The sequence below is a fragment of the Arvicanthis niloticus genome, chromosome 18, assembly GCF_011762505.2.
Source record: "Arvicanthis niloticus isolate mArvNil1 chromosome 18, mArvNil1.pat.X, whole genome shotgun sequence".
Taxonomy (NCBI): Eukaryota; Metazoa; Chordata; class Mammalia; order Rodentia; family Muridae; genus Arvicanthis; species Arvicanthis niloticus.
In genome coordinates this window covers 12,311,424-12,334,213 of record NC_047675.1, presented here as the reverse complement: position 1 = coordinate 12,334,213, position 22,790 = coordinate 12,311,424, and the positions used below count along the sequence as shown (strand labels likewise).

Here is a 22,790-nt window from a genome sequence, read left to right as displayed (position 1 = left end):
TTTGGTAGAAATGGGGGGGTGCTGGCAGCAAATTCGGGAGAGAAGGGCTTTAGATGTGATCTGGCATCTGGGATCTGGACTGAAGGTACGGGCTGATTCTGGGGTCCTTCAGGTAGTTGTTGTCCCGTGGCTGGGATTTGTTTTTGTAGCAAGGGAAGGCAGTGAGATTCCTGGAGCTCCAGATTCCAGGATTCCATGGTGCCAGTGACCCTGGGCCTCTGTGCTGGAGCAGAGGGGCTTTGTGGGGAGTGGGCCAGCCAGGGAACAGCTTGCCATAGAAGAAGACTTAAACAAACCTGCAAACATTTAAACAAACAAACCTGCAAACATCCTTTCCCTTTTGTGCCTTAAGTGTTAACTGCCTTTGCTCTATAGCCTGGCCAGGGCTAGTTCAGCGCTCTGGCCTTGCCTGTCCCCCACCCCCATTTCCCTTTCTCTTTTCATAATTTCTTTCCACTTTTGTTTTCTTACAAATTGAAACAGAGATGGCTGGTTAATTTTTAGCCTCCACTCAGCTACGCCCAATTTACTGCCGCCTTTGAAACCTAAACGGGCCGGTACTCTGTGATTAAGCAAGGCAGAAGTGTGTTTACATTGTGCCCAACCAACTTGTAATGAGAGGCTACCAAACCTTTGTGTGTGTGTGTGTGTGTGTGTGTGTTTTCCTCTCCACTATTCCAACACCCCCCATTTCCCTTCTTTTTTTTCTTTCTTTCTTTTTTTTTTTTTTTTTTTGAATGTGAGTGAGAGAACGTGCCTTTATTTAAGCTCTGGAAAACTGAAAACCTGCCGTTCCTGTGTCAGTGCCTCCATGTCTTCCTTTGTATTCATTCATAAAAAAAGAAAGGCAGTTCATGCCACCGTGGTCACCCCCTTGCCTGTTGAGAAAGTTAGGAGGGAGTGGTGTGAGAGGGCCCAGCCACACAGCTAGGACGATGCTTCCAGGAGTGCTGTCTTTCTTACAGAGAACAGTGAATGTTGGCGTGAAGAGAAATGACATCCAAGGTCTGTCTTCTTGCTCATCCCCTCTCTGTCTGAGAGATGGCTTTGGTTACTGGTTGGAGTCAGGGAACACTACCATGGGCCCTCTTACTGCATGGATCTTTCTAGGCCTGAACTCGGCCTTAAGTGACCCCTTGTTTAAAAGACAAGTTTCTATATCCTTACCTTTACCTGAAGCTTAGGTTTTCTCTTAACTTTTTTTTGAGGGGTGGGGTGGGGAGAAACTAAGGGAGAAAAAGTTATCCCTCATTCTTTGTGTGTGTATTAAGCCAGGTTGTGGAGGGTGAGAGTCTGTCAGCATTGAGGATGCTGGGGGCTCCTTGGAACAGGAGCATACCAGTGTATCTAAAAGACAACTCCTTCGTTCAGAGAGTCTGAGCCTTCCACTCCTTGAGCTTAGAACCCAAGAACCAAGTGAAAAAGTCAACATTCCCCTTTCTCCTAGACTAGCCCCTCTTCTTCTCTTCCCTCCGCCCCTGCCACTCACACCCTGGTAGTTGCATGTCTTGTGGGTCTCTTTTTATTTCAGGCCACTTTACTTACTTATTTTTGACAGGGTCTCACTATGTAGCTCTGGCTAGCCTAGAACTTTGTATATAGAACAGATTGGTCTTGAACTCATTAGAGATCTGCCTGTCTCTGCATCTGACTACTGGAATTAAAGATAGGACCAATCATTCCTAGGCCACATTTTGGACTACTGCTAGTGTGGGGCTGAGTGGATGGTGTATGAGGAAGGAGACCGTTTCCCAACCAGCCTCCCGGCTGTGTCGATCTGGCAGGTGGATGGGGCAAGGGAAAGCACAAGGCTTCCTATCCCCAGCTAATGAGATCATTCGCCCAGAAATATGAGTGAATTCATAGTACACTGAATGTTGCCAAGGCTACTTCTGGCTAGGCTGAGGCCGACCAAGCCTTAGCAAATACTGGGTACATGACTGAAGACATATTCTTTGTTAATTGAGGTGCAGACTTTAGACAGTAACTAAGAATGTTGAGGATTTCTTACTGGAATGGCCGGAATTTCAGGGTACCTTTTTGGAGGAAACTTAGGCGTTGCCAAGGCTAGGACTATACACAGGCCTCACTTGCCTGCTCCTCACTGGGCCGCTCTGGTGTGATATAAAACTGCTGTTGGCTCTGTGGCCTTGCCTTCTCTGTTATCATCCCACCCGAGGTACCCAGCTGAGCTTCAGTGTAAGAAACCAGGGCCAGGGTTGGGGGTTGGAGAAATAGCTTGTGGTTAAGAACACTTGTTCTTCCAAGGGACCTGGGTTCTGTTCGTAGCACCTGCAGTGCTTCACAACCATCTATAACTCCAGTTCCACAGGCTCTGAGCCATTCTTCTGACCTCTGCAGGCACATGGTACTCAGACATATAGGCAGGCAAGAGACACCCATACACGTAAGAAACAAACAAATCTTTTAAAATAGAAACTGGACTGAAGAGCTGGGTGCGGCCGAGAGGATGGTGCCAGATTTTATGATCCTGCTTGAGATGGCAGGAGCTGTGTCAGGCTTTGCGTCTAGGTACGACTGTCACCCACACCCTCGTTGGCCCTTGTGCCCCAGAAGATTCAAGAGATGGCACAGTGAGAGGACAGATACGGGTGACATCTAGAATTGTTCTGAGAAGCTGCCACAAAGCCACTTTGCTGCTGTAAAGGACTGTCACCATGCACCCGTTCACATTCATCAGGGGAAGCTGAGGCAGGGCGGAAGCAGGAAGTCCTGTCATGGAGAGGAGAAGGTCTGTTTCCTTGGGGCAACTTTTCATCCAGAAATGGTGTCCCAGAGCAGGCAGTGTGGCGAGGAGAGCAGGAGTGAGGGCAGGGTGGCTCTGTATCGTGGAGCAGCAGTGCGGTGCGGCCAAGTAGGCCTGGCAGCAATGCCAACTGTCCCGGAGACCAGACCTCACAGACCAGCCTCAAACCTTGGTTTCAGTCCTAGCAAAGAAAATGAAATTCAGAACTATAAAAATTCTTTCCTGGTGGTAGGCACCCATCTCCTACACCCATCACAGGACCTACAGTTCTTGACTTAGGTCAGACTTAAATCATACATGTCCTGTTGTCCACTAGGACTGAGCACCACAGCCTGTCCTCATAAAGATTCTGTGTACATCTCTTAAAAAGCTGAGCCAAATGCTACTGTCACATCTGAGATTTCAAAAAGTCAGTTTTTTTGTGTGTGTGCGTGTACATGTGTTTTGTTTTTGTTATTTTTTGTTTTGTTTGTTTGTTTGTTTCTATTTTCTCGAGACAGGTCTCACTGTTTACCTCTGGCTGTCCTGGAACTCTCACTGTGGAATCAGGTTGGCCTTGGACTCACAGAGATCCCCCTGCCTCTGCCTCTCTGGTGCTAGGATTAAAGGCTTGCTCTCCTGCACATAGCTCAGCAGTCTTTTATATCATTATATCCCCATTACCCTAGCTATCAACTTGTTTTTGTTTATAATTCATCTAAGTCAGAACCTGAGTAAGATTGTTCCCGTGCCCTCATGGTTGACCCATCTCTGTCTGGTACCGGTGCTTACTGCGTGTCATCATTCTCCTCCTCCTGGTCTTCACGACTGTGTTGGGGGACAGCCCTCCTGTGTGGGACCACTGCAGGCTGTACTCCATGGTCCAGTGTACTATCAGGCCCTGAGGCAGGCAGGCTCAGCTGTATTTGTCATAGGAGATGAGCTAGTAACTCAGGCTTTGCCTAGTGAAATTGTTCAAGTATGAGGTGTTACGGTTTGATTCTGTCCCTCCTAGGAATTGAGCTTAGCAGTTCACACTAGCTGGGAGGCCTGAGTGAGCAAGGACTTCTTCACTAGCAGTGGCTATGACTTGTTCCTGCTTAATGCTCTAAAACTATTCTGGGTTCCCAGCCCTTCTGGTAAGTCTGGTGCACGTGGGAAAGGCCGGCAACGCCTCGCTCTCTTTTGAGATCTGCCCTGAACACCAACCCTTCCTTATCTACTTGTCTGTGTCTTAAGGCCTCGCCATCAGGCTTGGCAGAGACCGTGGGGTCTGGGAACAGTTAGTGACATTAGCAAGATCTATGGGTTATTTTGTGATGCAATGTCAAGTCCCCTCGAGATGTTTCTATAGTCAGTGCCACCGTTGTTTTGGTGATTGTAAGTCTATTTCCTCTGGCTCAGGGTATGTAGCTCACAGGCTTGAATCAACTTATACCTAGGTTATCCGCAGATGGCAGCTGCCACAGTGACTACTGTTCGGATTTACTGAACCCAACATGCCTCTCTGCCTCCTTCACCTGTTGTCCCGGGATTGTCCAGGTAGAAGCAGGATGATGTCACTGTGGCAGTTTCCTGCCTTCCCTCCCTCTCTCCAAAGTGGCCTCCTCAGTGTCCCCAGCCCTGCCAGAGACCTGGCACACTTGCCATCTTCTGGCTACATAACACTCAGGTCTCAGAGCAAAACAAAACTGTGCCCGGCTCCTGTGCACAGTTCTTAGAACTGTGACAGGACAACAGCAGAGGCATTGCCATGTGAAGGGTCTGCAGCACCATGCTTGGGGGACCCTGGCTGTGGGCAGACTACTCTGACCCCACTTCAGGCTTGGGCTTATGTGTGGAGCCCCTTGACCACCTGCTCCTGCTTCTGTCCTCTTTGTCCACAGTACTGTCTTCCCAGCCAGGCAGGAAGCCCACTGCATGTGGTTCACAGGGGCTATGGTAGAGGGCTCTCCATGCTGACCAAATTGGAGCTGTAACATGAGGGAGAAAACGAAACAGCTTTGTCTGAGCTTCTGCTACAGACGTCGGACCATGCGTGAGCCAAAGCTGGCTGGATGGTCCAGTCCATAATTATGGGTATAGGAACCAGCTGTACTCGTCATCAGCCCAGAGGAAACAGGCTGTTCTGCAGCAGGAGTGTTGGGGGCAAGCCACCAGAAGAACTTCCCAAGGAATTGTTTTACTTTTTGGCACTGCCAAAAAGAACGGAAGAATGCCCTTTATGAAGCGCACACTTAGCCTATAGTTGCAGGACTCCCAAATCTCTGGGAAGAAGGAAATCCTTTATGTGCCTAGCAGGCAAGGGCCAGGTGATGGCTTCTAGAAAGTTCTATCTAGTATGCCCAGTGGGCATGAACCTGAAGTAATTCTTGCTGGTGAGAGGCAAGGCCCTCAGGGCTTCCTTGGGGCAGCTCAGTTCATGGTGGCCATGAAGGGAAGTCAGGGTCTTTGTTGCAGAGATGGGGCACAGACAGGCAGTGAGACCAGTGTAAGATTCTCTCTCCCCACCAGTGTTCTGTGGCAGTGAGTGTCCCCACTTTTGCCTGGAGAAGGTAGCTGCCTCCCAGCCCTTTCTGCCCTCCTCCCGAAGGAGCTGCCACGCTTAGGTTATTTTATCCTTCACTGTCCGATTCAGAAGTCTTTTCAAAGGCTCCAGCCGTGTCAGCGCAGGGCTTGCACAAAAGGCCTCTTTGATTTCTTGTTTGTTTTCATTTGCCAGCAGAGGGGGAGGGGGGCAGGAGAGAAAGAGCTCCTGGGTTTCAAAATTTTTATTTGGGTTGTTTCATTCTGGGAGCTGGCTCCCTGGAACTCCTGTGTGAGTTAGGGACCAGTGGCTGGGCAGAGGGAGCCTGAAGCAACGGGAGCAGGTGTAGGGCTCAGGGCATTCATCCCGCAGTGGACCACTGAGAGGCTCTTCTCGGAGACTAGGCCCACAGATGGGAAGGCTCATGTTGAAGCCTGTGTCTGGAGTCATGAAAGGTCCCAGTACCTAACAGTAAATGACTTGTCCCTGTTCATTGTGTCCCCTGAGGACTGGAGTGGCCCCCGATTCTATCACTTTCTTCTTGGATCTTTGGACTGAGAGCATGAGTCCTCTATAATACGAATTTCTTGCTTAAGGGTTTTTGGTGTCTTTAGATACAGACAGAGACCTTCCTGCCCCATGCCAGGGAATGGAGTGAGGAATGCAGGTCTGCTTAGTGATTGCTCACCTTTTCTGGGCAAGAATGGTATCTAGAGACCAGGCTACTTATATAGGGCTGAGGGCAGAATGGCCCCACTGAGGCCCTTATTAGCAGAGAGTTGAGGCAGAAACAAAATGGAGGATCATCCTGGTTCACAGATGCTGACAAGGGACATTTAGGTCAGCCCTTGCCATGTGCATGCCTGAAACCCTTGTGCATGTACCCCAGCACAACCGGGAAGAATGGTGTTGCGTACTGTCAGGGCTCTGGAAGGGAGTGGTGGAGACTGAGGCTTGGGCAGGTGGTCACAGCCATCAGCAACAGGGACGTGTGCCCACTGGGTGAGGGGGGGGCTGCGTAGGGCCTGCTTGGCAGACGGGAGGAGGAGGCTGGGGGGCTGAGAGATAGATAAATATAGCTGATGGCATTTCTGATGGTAGGTTTTTCTTGGCACTGAGGGCACCACGGAAAACTGCACGACAAACGCCCGGCCCTACAGGCCGCTGTCGCCATTTTAAGCCTATTTGAGCCGAAGGGTTGTTGGCATTAGAACAGGGTCCCAGAAGGCAGAGGGGCTGGGGTAGGGTAGTTTGGCTGGATCAGGCTGTCCCCTTTTCTCTCTCAGGGTGCCTGGGTCTCTTATTTTATCTCTGTAGATACTTAATACCTGGTTTTCTGTCCCCTCTGATGATTTGAAAAACACATGTGTTTGAAGGTTGCCCTCTGTATACCTATTTCCCAGGCTGTTGGCCACCCTCACCAGCTGCCATGGCCAGGCAGTAAGGGACATTCAGCCCTTCCCCGTTCTCCATGTCTTAGTGGTGACACAGCATGCCATTGCCATCCTGGGGGTAGGCCTCCATTTGTTGGTATTTGGTACCCAGTCTACCAGAAACTGTTTGTCCTCTAATGATAGAGGAATGGGATTGTCCCCTCTTTTAATTCCAGCTTTCTACTGGAGATCCAGAGTGGAGTTAGCACTCCACATGATTCTTCCCAGTTTCTCCCAGCAACCTGTCTTAAATCCACGGGCCTGGCTGGGTGCGTGTATGCGACAAAGGAATCTCAGCGAGAGAGACCAGACCTAGACTCAGGGCCAGGGAGGGGTGACCTCCCTGCTCCACACCTTGAGGCCACTTGAAAGACAGGGAGGAGTCAGCTCATTCCATCAGCTGACTGAGCCTCTCATCCTGCAGAGGGCTGACTTCCTGCTTTCTAAGGTAGACTGACACAGGCAGGCAGGTGTCACTTTATATCACTTTGTAGAGGAAACTGGAAGAGATGTCAAGGGACTTAGGTCACACTGTGAATTTTTGGAAGAAGAGGTTCTAGGTCACCTTGGCCTGAGAGCCTCCAAACTCCTTGAATGTCACCAAGATTACTGGCCTTGATGGAGTCTCATGAGTCCTCATGGCAGTCAGTTCCAGCCCTGTAGTACCTGCTGCTGTCTAGAATGGGCCAGAGCCAGGCAGTGGTGGCGCACACCTTTAATCCCAGCACTTGGGAGGCAGAGACAGGCAGATTTCTGAGTTCGAGGCCAGCCTGGTCTACAGAGTGAGTTCCAGGACAGCCAGGGCTATACAGAGAAACCCTGTCTCAAAAAAAAAAAAAAAAAAAAAAAGGGAAGGGGCCAGAACCCCGCTTGTAGCTCACCTCAAGGGGTTCAGGCTGCTAAGCATACAGAGAAGACACAGAGCAGACCCCAATACTGTTCTCAGCCTTGGCCACCCTCCCCCACTCTCCTTTTGGAAATGTTCTCTGCTCCTGATCTGCATAGACAGGAGCTGGGGCCAGGCTATTTGGACTTTTCCTTTTGCAGTGGCCGGCCCAGCTGGGACAGCTCTTGTCACACCTCCTTGGGGCTCAGGATATCACTCACTGTCCTTGGGTCGCGGAGTGTGCAGGAGATCCAGGTGCAGGGCCAGGGAGACAGGATTTGGGATCCACATTTGCTTGCCCTGCCACGCCCTTTTCCTGGGAGTTTGCTTGAGGTCATAGTTGGAAATAAAAAATAAATGTAATTATCCTAATTAACCAGATGATTGCTAGAAGTTTTATAATAGTTGACAATTCGTTGCCTCTTACGAGATCCTTTGCAGTGGTTCTCAACCTGTGGTTACAACCCCTTTGTAGGGTGGGGTGGGACCAAATATCAGACATCCTTCATATCAGATATTTACATTACGATTCATAACAGTAGCAAAGTTAAAGTTACAAAGTAGCAACGAAAATAATTTTATGGATGAAGGTCACCGCAATATGAGGAACCATTAAAGGATCACAGTGGTAGGAAGGCTGAGAACCACTGCTTACAAGGCCGGTCATCTCCGCATCTTTTCTTTCTATACCGTCTTTGTGGTGCTGGGGCTGAAATCTAGGACTTTGCCCGTGTTAGGTATGTGCTACACCACTGACCCATTCCTTACCTGTCATGGCTTTCATACCATTTGAAGAGTCTTGGGCTGTGTATATAAAACCTCTGCTAACATGCCAAGGGCTGGGATATGTGAGAGGCTGGCAAGCCACTCAAACTTTCCGTCTGCTTTTGAGGCTAAGACAGGGCTTGACCTCTTACGCCTTGTATTATCTCCCATACTGCTGGGCTTCCCAGACACTCTAGCCCCATCACTCTGTGCCATGGGACCAATCCTGGGCACCATTGGGTGATTAGTAGCCTCTCTGGGCTTGGACGTCACCCCCCACCAACTGCTCATTATAACTCCCTCATCCAGGTGTGACACCAAAATGTGTCCAGATATTTTCTAGTGCCGTTTGAGGACAGGATCACCCCTAGCCAAGAGCTACTGTCATAGAAGAAACGGGGTTCAAGGTATGCCACCTGTACTTAACCTCTTGTGTCTCAGGTTTGGGACCCTCATTCACCTTTGCTCCATGGAGACTGAACCTCTGAGCCCTGACTCTTCTCCTCTGCTCCTCTCAGATGTCTGAACAGCAGGACCCTTGGGTTGAAGTGTCATGGGGGCATGGGATCCATCTGTGTTTTATCCCCGTGGGAATCACAAGCCTGCCTCTGGGTCTTGGTTTAGGGTGCCATCTTGTTTCTTGCGCATATTCTCTCTGTGTGTTGGGTCCGCTGATCTGGAGATTGCCAGGCCCGAGCTGTGAGTCAGTGAGCTTTCCAGAATCATCTAAGACCCTGAGAGCAGCTGCAGGTCATCCTACAGTGTGGAGTTCAGACCAGAATTACCATGGCAGGACCTTGAGAGGCTCCTTTTAAATTGAATATCTGAGAATTTAAACAATGGAGAGGGGCAGCCTTCTCAGTCTACCATCTCATGTCTACGGGAGGCTCACTTCACAGATCCATGGCAATTTGTGTGTGTGTGTGTGTGTGTGTGTGCGCGCGCGCTTAAATCAATTTGTATATCAAGTAACTTTTAAATACAGATATCTATATTTAAAAGTTATTTATTTAAGAACAGTTGGCATATTTGTGCTAATTAAATTGGCTCTATTGGGACCACTATGGCCTTAACTCTTTTCACTCCTCAACTCTGTCTCTGTGCCCCCTTGTCACAGGTGTCTCTGGCCCTTCCCCAGGTGACAGTTTCATCTTGTCCTTCCTGGGAGAAAAAGGTGACCAGCAGGGCATGTATTAGTGTCTGAGTGGGTCATATCCTACTGCTTGTGTGTGTGTGTGTGTGTGTGTGTGTGTGTGAGAGAGAGAGAGAGAGAGAGAGAGAGAGAGAGAGAGAGAGAGAGAGAGAATATATTCCTAAGCCATTGTAGCCCCAATTACCATGTAAGTCAGCCTCCTGTATTTGGACTCTTGCTCCTGACTGAAGGGACTGAGGAAGAGGTCTCTTCAGTTATGTGTGGCTGGACCCAGATGTCCACATCTGGCTTCGTAAGCCTTTCCTAGAGGGTGAGGACACTCTAGTCACTCTAGTATGGGACAGACCACTCACTAACTGGCCTGGCTTCTTTGAGCCTTCCTACCTTAAAAGGGTTTGAAGTCACGGAGATACCAGTTGTTACTAGAGTTTATTCCATCGTGTGGTTGTTTCAAGCTTCAAGGAGACGGTAGGGAGCTAGAGGCGCGCTCAGGGCCAGGAGCGAGGATGGGAAAATCAGAAACCAAAAAGACTTAGGAAGAAATCCAGAGAGGGTTTTGTAGCTGAGTCTGCCAGTCTAGGGGAGAAAGCCCCCTGTTAAGAGACGGAGAGACAATCGAGTACAAGACACCTGGTGACTCTCCTGGATTGGGTGGAGCCACAGAAAGAGATCAAGAGATTCCCCAGAGGCAACTTGCAGGAGGCCGGCTGGCCCAGAGCAGCCCTTGGGGAGTGTGTCCTTATTATGCCTGTAGATTATATCCCCATTAGTGCATAATTATTATATAATGGGCATTATTGCATAATGGCAGTTATATAACAGGTGGCCCAGAATACAGACAGGGGGTATAATAAGTGTGTATCCTTTGGCTATAAATAGCCACCAGCCCCACACTGAATATGTGGCCACACCAGAGCCATATTATAAATACCCACTCTGGGCTATAAATTTCTGAGCAGTGACGTCAGCAGCCATGGTACCTAGTTGGGGGTGGTAGGAGGGACCTAATCCCCACTAGCCACATGACATCATTGTTTCCTTAGTAACAAGACCGCTCCCCAGGGGACCAAGTGAGGAGAGGCCTTTAAAGGGAGGTGGCAGATGAGTAGAATGCTTAGGTGGGGGTGAGGGCTGAGTCTGTGACTGACCAGGGTAGGGTTCACTGGGTGGGTGTTCCACCCATCTGGTGACAGGGCAGCAAGCTCTATCTCCTCTCATCTGTTCTTCAGGGAGTCTGTGTGTGTGTGTGTGGGGGGTCCCTCTGAGTACACAGCAGGCAGGTCAGCCTTAGTCGAATTTCAGAGAGAAAAGCAGAATGGAGTGGTCCAATCTCTGTGTCTCCATGGTTTGGGGAGCATCTCTGGGAGGGGAGTTGCATATGGACAGACCCAAACTCTGCGCCAGTTCCCTAGCTGAGGGTTTAGGTCAGCCTCAGCCTGAAACAGAAACATGTGAGCCATCTGACAGGCCTGAGAGCATTGTTGCAGTGGTGGAGAGATGGCACGGGGAAGAGGAGATGGGACAATATCCTGTCCCCAGGGGAAGCTGTGAGGTGGAATATGGATGTAGGGGACATATTCCTGACAGAATGACAGCCAGTCCTGTATTCCTGCACTAAGGATTTCATGTTGTGGGGGGAGAGGGAAAGCGAAGTTAGTTTGGGGCAGTGTATGTGGCAAACTCCCTTTGCCAGGAGTTCCCTGGTTGTGTTCCTGCCCCAGGAAACTCCTCAGTCCCTGGGAACCAGGTAGCTTGAGCACCAAGTCTTAACCAGTCTTACCCAGTAGTTGTTTTTCCCCTTTAGGGACAGCTGCTAACCATTGTAGATCTATCTATCTATCTATCTATCTATCTATCTATCTATCTATCTATCTATCCTTCCTTCCTTCCTTCCTTCCTTCCTTCCTTCCTTCCTTCCTTCCTTCCTTCCTTCCTTCCTTTCTTTTCTGGAGGCAGGGTCTCACTGTGTAACTCTGGTTGTCCTAGAACTTGCTGTGTCGATCAGACTAGCCTTTAGCCTTTAGCTTACAGAGATCTGCCTGCCTCTGATTCTGGCTCTGCCTCCCAAGTGCTAGGATTAAAGATGTACACCACCACTACCAGTTGGTAGATACTTTTTAAAAATTAATACTTACTATTATTTTGTATAAACGTGGCGTACAGTGTGTGCGTGCATGCCACCACATGTGTGCAGTCCTGGGTTCTGGGGATTGACACAGGACCATCAGGCTTACTTGTCCAGCACCTGCTCACTTATCTTGCCAGCCATGTGCACACTTGTTTGTCCCACGTTGGGTAAAGTCTAGTGCACAGGACAATCCCAGAAGAACAAAGAATCAGCGGCTACATGTGTCACCAGCTGGGAGACGTAGCATCACTGCCTCAGTAAGGAATGCTTTTGCTGGCCTTGCTGTGTGCTCTCTTCGAGATGTCCATTGTCTCGGCTGGTGACAGGGCTACTCAAGCCACTTGTGAATTTCTTAAAGTTGTTTCCAATGCTTTTATTATTTATGGGTGTCGGGCTGTGAACCCCACCTCCAGCATACAAATCCCAGTGTAAGGAGAACTCATTTCTGTGAAAGCCACTTTTTCCAAGACCCTATGACCAAGACTGGACAGTGTCCCCAAAGAGGTTTCAACTAAAGGAACAGACGAACTGAAGATAGAGGATCCTAGTCCTACTGTGGCAGGTTTACAGAAACTGGGTTCTAGCTATGTGATGTCATTTGTGTGTGAAGCCCGACCACAAGTGCACAGCAGGCACTTTCTTTTTTACCTGGGTAGAGTGTCTGTCACTCACACTACCTGGTTACAGTTGACTTGGCGCCCTCTGCCTCCGACCACATGCATAGCATAGCCAGTTAGATTGTGGTTTCCGGATGGCCTTAGCTGGAACCCACAGATAATGACCAGGATGGTGGTGGTACCCTGGTCTACTGCTCAGAGTATGAGCCCTGCTGGGTGGCAAGTTTAGCTGTGTGTGTGAAACCTGACTTTGGAGTTTGCATCTGGGATGGAGGCAGCTAATGAGCGTTCACAGGAGAGGCAGGGTTTAGGGTAGATGTGCTGGGCCCCCACCTGCAGGGCCAAAGGCAGCTCTATGGGGGCTGCGCTGGCCTTGACACAAAAGCTCCTGCTCCTTAGGGCAATAATCCTCCGTGTATTGCCAGCCAGAGATACAAGGCCACGGGAGCTGCCCCTACCCTGAGGATGGGCCAGCTTTCTCTCACTCATTTATGGTTCTGTGGCTTATAAAGTAGGCCTTGCACACAGATCTCTGGGCATAGTTTCAAATACATGAATTTCTTTTAAATTAAACACCACACACACATTTGCTGCTCTCTCTGCTTGCATGTGTTCATGCGTACTCTGTCTGTTCAAGCCATGCGCTGCCCAGAAGTGTTTGTAGCCATGTGGGACAGTAACTGAGGGTGATGGTACCAAAGCCACCAGCTAATATTAGATTTTATAACTCAGAGATTCATTAATATAATTACTCACATGCCAGCCTGACTTGGCAAGAACCCTTGAATTGTGTTCCTCTTCAACAGAGTGCTCTGCCTGCGCTGCCCTGGTGAGGCTGAGCGTGTTCCCTGTAGACAGAAGGCCTGCCTGGTCCTCTTCAGCACACTTGACCTGGGAGAGCCAGGTGCTCCCAAGGTGGCCAGGCCGATTTTCTGTGTCTTGCCAGGAGATTGGTGCCATTAGAGAGTTTGTGGCAGATGTGGCAGTCCACGGAGAGAGACCCAGCTTTGCAAGTCGGACTGGGCCTTGGGTTATTTTCCTCTCAAGTGACTCTCTGCACGTAACAGTATAGGCTTCTTGGTTTTTTTTTGTTGTTTTTGTTTTTTTTTTTTTTTTTTTGCATACTGCCTCACCTTCATCTGGGGACAACTGACAACCTGTACTTGAGTCAGCAACACGAAGGCCTTCAGTGGCATAAAAATTAGGAGAAAGGCTGAGAATCAAGGGCAGTAAAGGTATGGGGACAGCAGGAACACTGCCTGGAAAGGAGGAGCCACAGGGAGGATCCAATCAGAGCCATGTGGAGCACTAAAAGCAGCGGATTGAGACGCTGTGGGATTATGTGGTGAAAGACAGCCGGTCTCTCAAAATACATCTCTTTGCTGTTTATATGAATGAGATGTCAGAACAACGGAGGGAACCAGCACTCCTCTTGGCCCCTTCTACACTGTTCTGGGTGCTGTTGCTTCATGTGTGTACTCTGGCCCTTCCTTCTCCATCCTCACCTAGGCCATCCTGCCACCACAAAATACTATCTTTGCAGGTAGATACTTTCTAACCATAGAACAGACATAGTCTCCAGCCCCCCTCTCTCTAGATTCAGCCCTTGGGACCTCCCCTGACAGTCTCACCCCTATGCCAGATCTGTTTTAGAATTAGCAAGGACTAGTCCTTTCTGCTCAGTGTCCCCTCCTGGCCTCCTGGCCCCTGCCGTGCAGCAGTCCTTCAGGCTCCTCCTGCAGCAGGCTGGAGACCTGTCTTCCTGCCCTTTTTCCTAGGAATCCTTCTAAGCCAGGACCTCCCTGGTCAAAGATGACTTGTCTCTTAGCTGGGACATATGCTCCCTGCTCTGGATTTGTTATTAATTATGGAAGGAATGTGAGGAGCGGGGAGGAAGGTTGTGTCTCACACGCTCGCTTGGTACACTCATACACAGTCACTTCTTCAAGTCAACCCCACAAGTGACCCTGCTGTCCCTCCCTTGCCCAGACCTTAAGTCTCCCTGGTTTTTTTTTTGGCTTTACGATTCTCCAGGGGACATTTCTTTCCTTTTTGCCTGGTCCTGAACTGTCTTCCTCAGCCTCATGTGTTCATTCTTGACTTTAGAGACCTGATTTTCCTTGTAAAGTATCTCTTGCTCGGTGGAAAGGGAGCAGGGGCCCTCTGGATGCTGAGGCATGGCCCTCCCTCTGTGACTGGGATTGCAGGGTGCTTTTCTCTTTGTCATTAGGGATGGAGTCTCTCAGAGAACAGAAAAAAAGTTCAGTAGGCCTCAGGCAAGCTTGGCTACCTCTGCAGGTCCAAGGATTTGCCTGGGAGTCCTAGAGAATGCCACAGGCCCACTGCTTCTCATCTGCTTACTTCAGTCATCCATCTGTCATCTGTCTGTCTGTCATCTTTCATTTCTTAAAATGTAAATAATTTTTACATTATTTTATTTCATATGTATTAGTTTTCTACTATGTATGTTGTGCCTGCTACCCACAGAGGACAGATGAAGGTGTCAGATCCCCCTGGAACTTGAGGTACAGGTGTGAGCTGTTATGTGGGTGCTGAGAACTGAACGTGGATCTTGTACAAGAATAGCCAGTGCTCTGCACCCAGAGCCATCTCTCCAGCTTCTTCTTTCTTAAGAAAGACTTTTTTTCTTTTTTTTTTTTTTGAGGGTGACGGAGCTTGATGTTGGCTCCAACTCTAGCCCAGGCTGACTTAGAACTTGTGGCAGTTCTCTGCTTTGAAGCGCTGGGACTGTAAGTGTGGGCCTGTTTTTAAAAGTATTTTTCTGAAGCCAGACAGTAGTGATACACACCTTTAATCTCAGCACTAGGGACGCAGAGGCAGGAGGTTCTCTGTGAATTCAAGGCCAGCATGGTCTACAGGGAGAGTTCCAAGACATTCAGCTACATAGTGAGACCCTTTCTCAAACAAACAAAGTGACAAAGATTTTATGTATGTACATACAATACATATGTACAGTATGTATAAAATAAGCATAAAGTTAGAAGAGAAACGGAAACTTGTTACAGGTCTCCATTTAAGTTCATCTTTTATTGTATTTTCTACCACTCTTTATATATATATTTTAAATTTTTTATTTAAAATTATTTTGATGATACCTTTCAATTTGGGGTTTTTTTGCTTGTTTTTGTTTGTTTGTTTGTCTTGGTCTAGAGTCAGAGTCTCACTATGCTCTCTCATCCTTGGAAGGGCCCAGGGACTCACCTACCTAGGGAGGCGAAAGAATGAAGGAAAAAGGCAGTAAAGAAAGAACAGACAGACACACAGACAAAAAGCTGGAATTGGGTGGACTGTACTCTCTGATGGAAAGACCACAACCCCAGCCCCACCCCCAGCTCTGTGTGCTTATTATCCAGTTGAATGGAGAGGTAGATTTACTTCGTGTGGCTGAACCAGGAGCCTGGTTTAGCTAATCTCAGTAAGAACAGACTCTGCAGGGGAGCAGTCAGCACTGGAGGGAGAAAGCTATGGTAGACATTTTCTGTACATGTCAACATTCACACTGGGACTCTAACCTGAGGAAGGCTTCACCCTCGATTATATCATCACTTGGGGAAGGCATTGGGGTCCTTGCCAAGGTCATGCTCATGTCAGTAACACGTGTACACCCAAGACTTACTCTAGTCTCCACACTGTGTAGCCCTGACTGGCCTCGAACTCACAGAGATCCCATGCTTCTGTCTCCCAAGTTCTGGGATTAAAGTTATTTGCTGCTGTGGCCAGTTTAGATACTGCCTTTGATTTTAACATCATTGTGCATTTCCTCTCACTATGTGGGTGGCTTCGCACTTTTCTTGTTAGTTCCCTTGCCTTTGACTCTGAACATTTCTAATGACGTCTGTTTCTCTTTTTCTCTTGGGGATAAGAAATTTCCTTTTCATTTAAGTGTTGAGGGTATTCACTAAAAATTAAAAACATGGCCGGGCAGTGGTGGCACACGCCTTTAATCCCAGCACTTGGGAGGCAGAGGCAGGTGGATCTCTGAGTTCGAGGCCAGCCTGGTCTACAGACTGAGTTCCAGGACAGCCAGGGCTATACAGAGAAACTGTGTCTCAAAAAACAAAACCAAAAATAAGTAAATAAATAAATAAAACCACGAGAGGCTAGAGAGGCAGCTTACCAGTTAAGAGTACCAGCTGCCTTGCTGAGAGACCTTGGTTCAATTCCCAGCACCTATTCCCACCACCAACATGGTTGCTTATAACTGTTTATAACTCCAGTCAGAGGGGTATCTGGCAACCTTCTCAGGCACTCATGAGGTACACAGACATATATGCAGATATGGCATCAATACACATTAATAAAACTTAAATACCATCCTAATGCTAAATTAAATAATACTACGAAATTAAGAATAACCTCTGGCCTTCACCTCCTGAGTGTTGAGGTTACAAGTGTGTGCTACTTTGTGCAGCATGTTTATTTTATATATAATTGAAATAATAAAATTTAAAACATGACGATGTATGGTAGGGCATATCTCTAATCTTAGCACTTGGGAGGCTGTGGCATGAAATTTTTGAGTTCAGGGCCAGCCTAGTGTGTGTGTATGTTTATGTATATATGTATCAAGACAATTTTTACTAAAAAGGAAAGGTAAACTGTGCTTTTTAGGGCTGATGACATGGTTCATGGTAGATTATTTGCCTAGCATACATGAACCCCTGAGTTCTTTCCCTCGCATTCCATAAAAAGCAGGTACAGTGATGCTCACAAGGAGGGCAGGACTGTAGAATACATGTCAAGCCCCAGGTCAGCTTGAACTATGTAAGATCCTGTCTTAAATATAAATGAATGAGTGAATGAATGAATGAATGAATGAATGAGGGTCTAATGAGGTAACACCGTGGATAAGAGCTCCTGCTGTATAAACCTGACACTTGGGTTTAGCACCCTGATCTCATGGTGATAGGACCCAGTAGTAAAGGGAGGAGGCTTCTGAAAGTTGTCTGATTTCCGCATGATAGCTGTATCATAGGTAAAAACATTTACAATTGTAAATGTCAGGTATATTTTTAAAGGCATGCTTCTAAGCGGGGGCATAAAATTCCATAATGTACAAATCGATGAGCCTCACCCCAATTGTAAATTCAACCAGGATCACGTCATGGTCACGGCTGTTTACGGACCTTTCTAGGGGCTGAAGTTCTAGTTGGGTTGTGCAGACAGTCTGCGGACTGTTCTGCTTTAGTACTTAACGCCGCTGTCGGTGATCTGACACTAAAAGCATCGGACCCTCTTTACCTCACTACATTCTGGCTGTCCCCAGAGTACATTGCTTTGAGTCTCGTGCGTGTCACCTCAGGGTGGGCTTTATGATCCTGCCCTCACATCTTCTCACAGGTGTGTGTATCCCTTTTACTCTCTACCTCAGGTCTCACATCTGCTTCTGGACACGCTCCACTGCCCTCTGTAACTATGACTTCCACATCAGCCCATCCTCTCCTATTCTCCAGCTGTGCTTTTACAGGAGTCTATGGTACCCTGTTTTAGGCCTCTGCAGCAGCATCCCTCTTTGGACAGTCCCAGCTTCTGGTCCAAGGGCTGCAAAGTGGCTCTTACCATTGCCTGATGGTGAGCAGCTGCTGGCCATGGAGTCTTAATGGCAGCACACCCCAGGGCCATTGCTGAGGTACACACAGCACATGCTCTAGATCTCCTGAGGAAATTCCTGCTGATTCTGGGCTACCTGGTACAGTCCATGCGGCCCAGAGATGCAGTTAGGAGAAAGGAAACCTTTACTCTAGATTTCAGATAGGTTTTTCCCTCTTCTTGAAACAGGGTTCTGCTTTATATTCATGATTGGACTAGAAATCAGTATGTGGACCAGGCTGGCCTGAAACTTGTGGTCATCCTCCTGCTAATGCTTTCTGTTAGGGTTGCAGGCATAAGGTTCCTGCTATGTTCTCCCAGGCTGGCCCCAGATCTGCCTGAGTGGCAGGACTATACGCATGTGACATTGCACCCACCTCGGACTTGGGACTTTGACTAAACCCCCAGACATTGATACTCTCACTCTACACTCAGGATAAAAACTCCCAGGGTCATATAGTCTAGGATACATAGCCCCTTTGTGTCTCCATGTCTGCCTGTTCATCTGTCCGTCTGTCTATCTGTCCGACTGTCGGTGTCCGTGTGTGTGTGTTTGTGTGTGTGTGTGTGTGTGTGTGTGTACGCGCATGTGCTCACACGTTTCTCTGTGTACACACACCTCTAAATCAGCCCTGGGTACCACCTCTTGTTTAGCCAAAGGGAGCTGAAATATCTTGGGGTACCTGTTGTCCCACCCTCTGACTCCTGTGTGATGTTTCATCTCGTCTTGTTCAGGCCCTGGGGGGGTAGAAGGCCACAGAGGCCTGGCAGAAAGCTTGTGATGTACAACAATGGGAGAGGCTGCATATGTGGGACAGAAGGAGGGAGCAGGTGCTTTCTCCCCTCTCCTCAGCAAGGCAGTGCAGTACCATCCATGCCTCAAGCGCCTATGCTATGGTGGTCCAGTAAGTGTGGATCTGAAGCTCGGTCTGCTCTTTCTACAGGTGTTCAGTATGCACTGACTTGTGGGTGTCTGCTTGCATGTATGTCAGGAGGTAGGTGTCTGTGTGCATGCGTGTGTGTGTGTGTGTGTCAGTGAAATCATATCCTGACACATTTCTCAGATTAGGGGGTTTAAATTCATGTTAATCTGTGATGACTTGGAAACCCAAAAGAGAGTGTAGTGATCTGTCATTACCAGTGAGCACGGACACAGCTGGTGTGTCCCCTCCAGCTCAGTGGCTACAGCTTGTGAGTCGGGATGTGTGTTTGCTGAGAAGTGTCATGCGCTTCCTACCCACTCAGCAGCTGAGCAGTTCCCTTTTGGGGCTCTTTGTGAACCTGCCTCGCTATTAATCTACCTGTTAGTAAAGGAGATTACAATTGCCGTAATTACAGGGCGCTGTGTCTCCAAGTCAGAAGTAGGGCTGAGCAAGTACGCAGGGTGGGGGTGGCAGAGCCAGCCCCACAGGAAGCTGCTATTAAAAGCTTGTGTTTGGAATGGTGCAGCCCCAGCAGCCCTTCTGTGGGGCTGAGAGACCCAGGGATAGTCAGGCCCAGGACAGGGGAGCCATGGAACTTGTGCAAGTCATGACTGAGGGTGGCAGACAGCAGGCAAGGCTCCCAGATAGCAGACACCTCTGAGCAGCTCAGGCCCTGACTTCCGAGTTCAGCAGACTCCATGCCGTGGGCTGTCTGATACTAGAGGGGCCTCTCAAGCATAGACACTGCCACTCTGAGGTATTCCTTGTGTATGAAGTGTGGGTGGGGGATTCTGATGGTGCCCCTTAGCAACCACTGCAGCTCATTTGAAGGGAAACACAGAAGGGGCTGTTCCATGCTCAGCCTGGGTCTCAGAGCTGTGTGAGTGAGCCACTTCTGAGGGAAAGGATGCCGGGCCATCTTTATAGTGCAGGCCTTTTCAGTGGCAACTTTTCTGCCCCCAGTGGTGCTTGGCTGTGTTTTGTGGGAGATGCTACCAGTGCCCAACAGAGGCCACACAGTACCACAACAACCGTCACAGCAGACACTCTCTGGGCTCAGTGTCTGAAGTGTCAAAGTTGAGGATTCCTGAGCAGAGAAGAGTAGCTAGGGCAGGCGAAACTGAGGAGCACCCTGGGGCCTCTCCGGCTGGAGATGCTCCTGTACTTCCAAGCGTGGGGACATGAGGTTGGGACAGCAGTGGCAACTATACACCTAGGTGACAGCTCCCTTGTGCTGACTCCCAGCTATGTCATGGGGCCTCAGGCCATGGACTAACTCTCCTTTTGCTGTCAGACTCTTGCCTCCTGCAGTGGCAAAAGCTACACCTAAGGATGAGGCTGTTCATCTAGCCATCTGGGATGGTAGTTTCTGGTTTTGAGACAGAGCTGTACTATGTAGCTTAGGCTAGCCTAGATAGAGCCTGCAACCCTTCTGTAGCCTCTCTTAAGTGCTGGGGCTATACGCTTGTACCAGCACACCTTGCCAGAGTCCTTACTGCCTGTGAGGAGCTTGGACTGAGGGACATAGAGCCTTATAGATGCTTCTGAGCGAGAAAGGGTGGCACCTTCCACTGCCCATTCTGAAAGGACACTGGCCACACTTGGCCTTTCTGTCTTCTGTTAACTGGGCCAGCCTCCATGCAGTGGAGGCCAGCTACTAATTCAGTGTGCCTCTTCCTGAATAGGCTCTGAGGCTTCCCCTCCTCTTCTCTGTTTTGATGAACATGGCACCCCATGACCCCATGGGCACCCTTCTCCCCTTTGACTCCACCTTCTGACCCCTGCTGCATGCCCCCCGGGAGAGGACCCAGGATGTGGTTTAAGGGGGTACAGTGATGCGGGTGTAAGAGCCTGGCCCTGTATTTTAGGGTGTGTACATTGCTTGCTTGCTGTGTACGGGAGCTTCTTGCCCTCCCTGCCTGCCTTTGGGCCACAATGTCTCATGTTTTCTGCAGACAAAGCACTGGATTTCAGCTGTTGTGAGCGCTGCATTTCACAGCGAGTCCCTAATAGTGGAGTTGCTTTGCATTCCCCCACCTCTATTTTTTCCTTGACAGCTCCAACCTTATAATTTTACCTTCTCTTACCTCACCCTCAGATGTGTTCCTTTTCTTCCCCTTCCCCTGCCTGGGGTTTCTGCTGCTCATCACTGGGGACCCCCTTTAGGAGGGCTCGCTCCTGACAAGAGAGGAGGGGCTCCCTGTCAAACATTGGGAGTTGACATTTTGTTTGGTGAAATGTCTGTAAATAGGCTTGAAGTGGTGGTTCCACATGGGGCCCTGTGCACACAGGGTCTTTTTGTGTCTGCATGTCTCCACACATGTGTCAGGAGCCGACAAGGAGGGATGAGGAAGGGAGAAAGGCAGGGCATGTATTTTCTGGGAGCAGGAGATGTAATGTGAATCACAGCCCATGATATGTAAAGGACTCTGGGCTGGCTGTTTGTCAGAGCTGAGACAGGACGGCGGGGCTATTCTTGCTGGCACCGGACTTCAACATCCAACTGTCCTGCCTCTCAGCATCTTGAAGATCAGTGTTGGAGAGGTTCCTCCTGCCCAGTCCTGAGTGACTGGGCCTAAGATTGGGGGAGCCCACTTCTCCCTGTGCTGGGCCTCTCTCTAGAAGGCTCTATTCTGCCCTTGTTTTAAAGGGAAACCTCTCTTGCCTTCTGTGGGCCCCCTTTAAGCTTCAGGCAGCTTACCTTTCCTGGGGTTGGCTTACAGCATTCTCTGTGGAACCCCGGACGATTTGATTTTATAAGCTTGGCCACATCCGTTTTCTCCACCATTAGCTTTCCAGACCGCGGAATGCTCTGTCTGGAAACTGTTCCACAGCCGACACCTCCCTGAATCCATTTTGAGGAGCTCTTCTCTGGCCCCATTAGAAAATGTCGGCTCCAACTACACTGCGCTCACGAACAAAGGTGCGGAACGATTTTGGCTGCTTTGTCCAGGAAATAAATTCCTCCCTGGTGCCAGAAACCATTGAGTGGTGCCATGTGCCACAGGGCCCAGCGCTGTGGGCAAGGTTACTGCACAGGACGGATAGTGTGGAAGCTAGGGATAGGAGGCCATGAGGAGAGACCCTTGTGTGTCGTATGTTAGCTTTCTGTGGCAGGCTTGTCCCTGAGCTTGGCAAAAATGGAGCCCCATCCCAGATAAGCCTGTGGTAAGCTTCTGAAGCAGACACTGTGTTTTGCCTGGAAGCTGGGTGGGCCTTGTTATAGGCCTGTGTACAAGATGACCGACCAGCTAGCAGCAGCTCTGGAACCTGCCCCCACGAAGCCTGCCACTGACCATTGATTATTCCCAATATCTGATTACTCCTAACTCTACTTCCAAGCTACAGACAGACATCCTCATTGTTATTGATTCCCCACCCCTGCGAGTCATTTCCCTGGACACCTGGCTTCCCTTTCTCTCTGGGTCTGTGTCTTGTGAGGCTGCTCCCACCCAGCCTAGCATATGAGACGCCCTCTCTCCTGAACCTACTATCAAACTGTCAGAATTCTGCTTCTCATTTCCAGATTGGTGTTTTATTATGCCGCAACTCACATTATAAAACGCACTACCAATGGTCTCGGGCTTATAATGATTTGTTTGACTCAGGAATTTTTGACTTTGCAATGGTTGGAAAGCGTACTCATAGCCATTCTTTAGTGTTATTACTCCATTTATTTATTTGAGGGGAGAGGGGCACATGTGCAGCCCGGCACGCATCTGGAGGGTAGGGGACAGCTTGCACGAGTCAGTCCTAGACCTCCGCCACGTGGATCCTGGGGATTGAGCGTGGGTCACTAGGCTCGGCAGCTGGCACCTTTAGCCTCTGAGCTGTCTTCCCTGCCTTCACACGGTTCCTCTGCTTTTCAGTATTATATCCAAGACACTACACAAAGCATCCAGTATTTTATTATAAAATAGGCCTTGTGTCAGAACACTTACCCTTCTGCAGGCTCACGTGATTGTCCTGAGTACTTGGGGTTTGTTTGTTTGTTTTGTTAGA

General features: G+C 49.1%; 1 protein-coding gene across 7 annotated transcripts in view; it reads left to right on the top strand.

Annotated features, from left to right (window-relative positions):
• Positions 1-22,790, top strand: part of Nfix (nuclear factor I X) — a 95,280-nt gene that overhangs the window by 28,348 nt on the left and 44,142 nt on the right. The gene's annotated exons all lie outside the window — the stretch shown is intronic.